We start from the raw sequence: 6,591 nt of genomic DNA, 5'->3' as shown, positions 1-6,591 counted from the left end.
CGTCTACCACGTAACTTGGCCCCCTTACACGTAGAAAATCTGTGCTTCTTGTGGATAACTAGGGAATGGTATCAAAGATTTTCGCTGCATCTCACATTGCCATCCTCTTTCTCCACCCAATGCCTTGTACTGCTCCATTTTTGCAATTCTTTCATGTTTGACACCCGGTAAGATATCGCAATACTTCAGAACTTGGAGTGAGAGTGGGCAGGAAACAGGATGGCACTAACATGGTTTGGGGACTGTTTATATGGCCAGGCCATGCAAAGGATTTGATACGCTTTATTTCACTGGAGGCTCCCAGCAGCAGCTTGTGAGGTAGATTGGGAACGAGGAAGGGTCAAGTGACCTGGCCAAGCTGGAAAGCAGCACAAAGCAGGTGACAATCCAAGTCTGTGTGGTTCCTGCGTCTGTGCTTCCACGTCTATGCTATGATGGCTCTCACTACAGTAGGAGATGCTGGAGGAGACATAGTCAGATAATATCCAAATTCCTTCTGGAACTAATGGGTGTTGAGCTCACTCACGACAGAGAGCAGAGCCATCACACCCAGTGCAAAGTTGGGCACCCAGTAGTCCCTCAGCTCCTGCTTGCTCAGCCCCAGGGCGATGTGTTAAGATACTGAGTTACCAGGGCAGGTCTGTGGGAGGGTGTGGCCACCCCCTGGATCTCGGTGGTAAAAAGTTTATCTCAAAGAGGCTTAATTTCTGTAAAGAATTCATTTTCAATTAGCTGGAGATTTCTTTCAAATTGTTCTTAAACCCATTTTATTCTTTTCACAGAAAGCTCTACATTTTAGATTGCTTCACCCACCATTGCCTGTTGGAGCTCTGGTTTTCTGATGAGAAAAGTGATAAGTGTTCATTGTGGGAAACTTTAAAATGCAGAAAAATATAAAGAAGGAAACAAAAAGCACCCGCAACCCAAAGATAACCACTGATAACATTTTGGAGTATTTCCTTCTAGGCTCACTGGTTTGCACGCTCTCTCTCGATAAAGAAATAAATAGACATACGTTATGCATCAGTGGATTCATACCGAGTATATAACTTTATGCTCGCTTTTCCCCCTGAACATTGTGTGCGGGTGGGCATTTTTCTATTTAAGTTGTTTCCAGATTTGTCCCTATTAGGAACTGATTTTGTAAATAAGTTGATTGAAGCACTGGCTCTCAGATGCACACTCCATATCTATCAAGTACCAAAAGCTAATAAGCAAATGAAAACTGCTCCAGAGCTCAGAGGGTGGCAGAGGAATTTGGAGGTTGTGGTAGCCTTGGTGCTCTCTTCCATTCATGTGGCTCTTTATGACGTAGCACCATGCACTGGCACGGAACTGTTTCTTGTCTCCTCAACAAGCACTAAGTATTAAGCTTCTTTGGTGCTTTGTGCCTTCACTCCTTATATTCCAATAAATAATTGCTGGATTGATTCAAATGTATCTGTGAGATTCTTTTGGTCAATGTAGTCAGCAGTCCCCACAAAAATATTTTGGTGAACCTAGTGATCCACTTGATGATCTGTGGGGACCAGGGAAAGCTCTAAGTGGCAAATCTTAGCCACAAAGGTCATCTTCCTTCCCAGGAAGAGGAGGCACCATCTTGCACCAACATGCTCCATTTCTCTTTTCTCACTTCAGGCCCACCAGCATCAGGCTGAAATCAGGGGCTTCCAGTGGTTCCTTGTCCTCCTTGAGGCTTGGCTTTCTGAAACCATGCTGGCAGGCACACATGAGAATGGGTTGCACCATGGCCTCGGTTTAGAGGAGCATACAGGAATGAAGCCGGTGGCTCTGTTCTGGGGTGACTCAGAGTTTCTCTGGGCCTACTCACTGAGGGCCAAGAGCCCAGCTGAGCCCCTCTTCCAGGCAAGCCTTTTAGGATGAAGAATTGCTCACCGCATTGAGATTCTCAGTTTCTGGAAGATTGGGTTAGGCAAGGGAAAAAAACCAACTCATGCTTTCAGCCTGGGAACTTAACTTTATAAAAATTGGACAGAAACCCCTCTTTTAAAGAAAATTTTGAAGAAATGTTATTTAATGATATTGCAAAAAAAAGAAAAGTGAAATAAAATTACTCATAAACTAACCTTTCTAGCATAACCATTATTATTATATTTCCTTCTAGTCTTTTCTTCATATGAAATTTTTCATGGTTGTGATTATGGAACCTATATAATGTTTGTATCCTGCTTTTTTCACTTAGCTGTTTTTCAGCTTTATTGAGGGATAACTGACAACATTGTAAGCTATTGAAAGTGTGCATCGTGATGGTTTGGTATATGCATACCTTACGAAAGGACTCCTCCATCCAGTTAGTTAACACATCCATTACCTCACAGATGGATCTTCACTTAGCTTTTTCCAATAAGTATTCTTCTATGTTGCTCCACATTTTAATAACCACTGTTTTAAAAGGCAACATAATAGAATGCTTCTTTTTAATAACATCGCATCACTGTGACATTATGATTGTTCTCCAGTTTCTCTGCAATATGTACAGGGTGAAGAGGTTTAAGGCATGGCTACTGATCTCAGAGAGCTTTTATTCTTTCTAGTGGAGACAGCCATTTCTTCAAAAACCCTTAAGTTGGATCCCCAAAGCATGAGTAGCATCAAGTTCAGGACTGTCTAAACAGGTACCCCTCCATGAGCAATAAGGTAAGTATGGGTGCAAATGAATGACTCATTTTCGGTGACCCAAGTTTATCACCCTCAAACTCAGATCCTGTGTTGGCACCTATGTGACCTACTCCTAGCTAAAGAGGTGTTTCAGTGGCCTTGATGTGGGGGTTGTATATGTGGAGGCCTCTACCACACTCTTTTAATTTGGTTGGTTGGTTTGGTAGAAAGTGTGCTCTGATGGATTTACACACTACCTTCATGGTAAACAAGTGAGAAGATTCTAGCATCTTGGAGGGCATCAAATTAAATCTTAAGGTGAAAAGCAGAACCTTTCTCACTCTAAGTGGCACAGCTGATGGAGGTGTCTGTCACCCAGACTCTATAGTCCTGATGAGGTTTACTGCATTTTGTCACATTGCTGAAAACTTTCAACCCTAAGTTTTACTTAAAGACCAGTAAATGTTTAGAAATTTTCTCAATCTATAATTTGTGTTTGTTGATTTATACAGACATTATCAATCCAAATTATTTGCATTGTGAGCCTCTTTTATAAGTGTGGAACCTCTTTAGTATCCCAGATTCCATGAAAAATGCATAATCTTGATACAACGAAATCGTCACTGGCTCCCAATGCTCAGGAAATCACAGAGCTACCAGCAGCAACGTATCCTCCAGTCAAAAGAGCCGTTTGAACGTTTGGTGGCTGTGCCTATTCTGCCTTCTAAACAGGGTACCACTCCTTGGGCCAACATTCAGCTTTGCTAAAAATGACTTTTCTAACTAACTCTACAGTATGTTTTTATATTGAGCCCAATATCACGTGTGTTTGTGAACTTACTATTGACTTTGACCCATAGCATCCTGGACTGGTTGAAATAAGCATCTTTCCTTAAGGTACCAACCCAGGCACTGGAATGTGGGCAGTGCCAGAGCATCTGGAAATCCTGGAAATCAAGATTTAAACTTCGAGTTATAGAAAGATTGTGAGAAATAGATCTTACAGAAGGGCCTGGGAAATCATCCTTCAATGCCATTCCTGGCAGCCCGTGAAACGGAGTCTTGCATACGCGTATTTTCTTCTCCTCTTTAAGAATAAGTTCTGGGTACTTCCCTGCTAAAAGGTGGCCGGTTATACCCCACCACTGCAAAAAGACATTTTCTCATTTGAATTACCTATTTGGCTTCCTCAATAAAATATTTCAGTAGTTTTGTCCACAGCCATTAGTCTTCCTCTAATTGCTCTGACTCAAATAGAGATTGACTTTGTGGTTGGAAATTTTGTGACATTACCAAGAAAGCTCAGTCAGTACCAGGACTCTTTTCAAACTCCTGTTTGCAAACCCAAGGAAAGACCTTTGGCAGGAAAGGCCAAAATACTGATATGCAAAACAGTTATGCGATGTTCGGTAGCATTCAAATGATTAGCGAACGTACCCTTCTCCCCGTTGTTTTTTTGGTCAAAGGAACCAGTTCAAGGAAATTTTTAGTGAGGCTACCTGCTGATTATTTGTGTTGATGAGGGACAAACAAGTTCTGGAAAATTAAAAGCCAGACAATATCAAAAATTTATGTTAAGCTAGCAGTTTCAAAATTATTTCCCACCAAACCTTTATTTTTGCTTTTCTCCTTGCTATGGGCCATCCTTTGCTGGAAGTAGAAATAGGGCTTTTATAGCTAGAAAACACCTGAGGACATCACCAGCTGCACTAAGGATCATTCCAGAAGCTAAGAGTAGCAAGGGGCCCAGGCAAGAAAGTGATCCTTTCTAAACAGACGATGGGGATAGGGCAGAGTGGATAATAGGTCATAGACTCATGAGACATTTAGTCGAAAGAGACCTTGGAGCAATGAGGTTTGTTAGAATGCAGATTCTAAACCCCAACACAGGAGATTCTGATTCAGTGGGTCTGGGTTAGGGCCCAGAATTCTATTGGTAACAAGCATCCTGGGTGATTATGCTGCAGCTGGTTCATGCTGGTCCCACCTTGAGAAAACCTGCCTTGCCAGGAAGCGGGTACAACTCATGCATTTTCCAGATAAGGAAAAAGAGGCCCTCAGAGGTTAAGTAATTGGTTCAAGGTCCTCGAGAACAAGATTAAGAAGCCCGGTTTCTCAGTCCAGGGACTTTTCTTCTCTGCTATGGTCCTAGAGTGAGTTCTTTTTCCTTCTTCTGGGCTCTCCAACTGAGCCTATGCCAATGGCCAAGATAGTCAGGCCTATTGTTTCAAGTTGGGGCTGGTAACTCTTTTCACTCCAGGCCTCAGACTGAGTGGGCTATACTGGTAAGGGAGGGGCATCCACAAAATGGATCTGGCCCTCTTAACTTCATTGTTCCACATAAATGGAGCGAACTGCAACACTGACTTTCCTGGGGACCGAGTACCAGGCTGTTAGGACAGAGTACTGAGCTCTGTAGCCACCATTGGTTAAGCCAGCCAGCTATCTCACATCAGTGCCCTGGGCTCTGGAATACAGCTGCTCTGTTGAGGTCTCACCCCAGGATACCTGTCCCTTTGGCACACAGGTCATTAAAAACTTGGATATTTGATCATCTTACCTATCCGAAAAGAATAATATTAGTTGACCATATATATATTTAGTGCATTAGTTTGCCAGGACTGCTGTAACAAAGTACCACAAACAGGGTGGTTTAAACTACAGAAATGTATTGTCTAGCACTTCTGGAGACCAGAAGCCCGAAATCAAAGTGTCTTCAGGGTTGGTTTCTTTTGAGGCTTCTCTTCCTGGCTTGCAGATGACCATCTTCTCTGTGACTCCACATAGCCTTCCCTCTGTATGTGTCTGTGCCCTAATCTCCTCTTCTTCCAGTCATGTTAGATTAGGGCCCACCCTAATGACCTCTTTTAACTGAGTTACTTCTTTAAAGACCCTATCTCCAAATATAGTCACACTCAGGTACTGGAGGTTAGGACCTCAACATATAAATTTTGAAGGACACGATTTAACCCATAACATGTTGTCTTTGGTTATTTCTACAGTAAATAGGAATGAACAACTGATAGTGTAGATAGGATGGGTAGGGAGTGGATAAGAGCAGAAGAGTAGAAACAAACCTAAGTATAGAGCTGCCTACTGAAGTAAAGTGTTTGTTAAGAAAGAGAACTCAGATATCATGGAGGGAATTCCATCAATTTGATACTAGAATCATGCACCATATACTTTTATTTGCACAAAATCCAACATTTCATAAGGATAGATGAATGTTTCCTGAAAACTCCCCACGTGCATGAATTCACATTATAGTTTACCGATAAAATGTGCTCTTCTGAATCAAGAAAAAAGACAATCATGTCTTTTTAAAAATCATTTGGAGCTTTCTAATATAAAATTCTCCAAATCTCTTAAGTTTAAGGGAAAAAATAGTAACAGATTACCGCAGAAATTAAAAAAAGATGTGAAGGCATCAAACATTTCACCACTGAGAACATAAATAGAGACGTTATAGACCTCCTATTCAGATGCTCCTAAGATGTGGTTTGCTATGGTTAACTTTGAAAAAATGGAGATAATAACCATCAAGGGTGGCCTGGTGAGAAGAGGGAGGTCATCATGAGGGGGATGGAAGAAAACAACTTGGCGATGACAAAATTGCCTTGGATCAGTCCCGCAGATCACTAACAAAGATTAGGAAGCTATTTCATTGGAGCTTATTTGTTTTGTGAATGAAGGGTTAGGTTACTTGAATCCGGCTAGCCACTGGGGATGTAGGTTTTGCTCAATCAGAATCCTGTTTGGGGAAGGTCTGGAGCCCTAGGCCAATAGCTTCAAGGACGTCACTTTGCAAGGGAGCCCTGCCGAGCCAGGGTCATTATAAGGACACTGAGTGCCTGGTAGAATTGCGGGAGGGAGCTGCTAAAGGAAGAAGTGAGAGGGGCCTCCCAATATACACTGCCAATGTCGCCCACTGTTGTGGTTCAGGCTAGCCTCAGGTTTAGAGTACCATGGGGG

This window comes from Equus caballus, chromosome X (genome assembly GCF_041296265.1).
Source record: "Equus caballus isolate H_3958 breed thoroughbred chromosome X, TB-T2T, whole genome shotgun sequence".
In the NCBI taxonomy this organism is placed as follows: Eukaryota; Metazoa; Chordata; class Mammalia; order Perissodactyla; family Equidae; genus Equus; species Equus caballus.
This window is presented reverse-complemented; position numbering follows the sequence as displayed.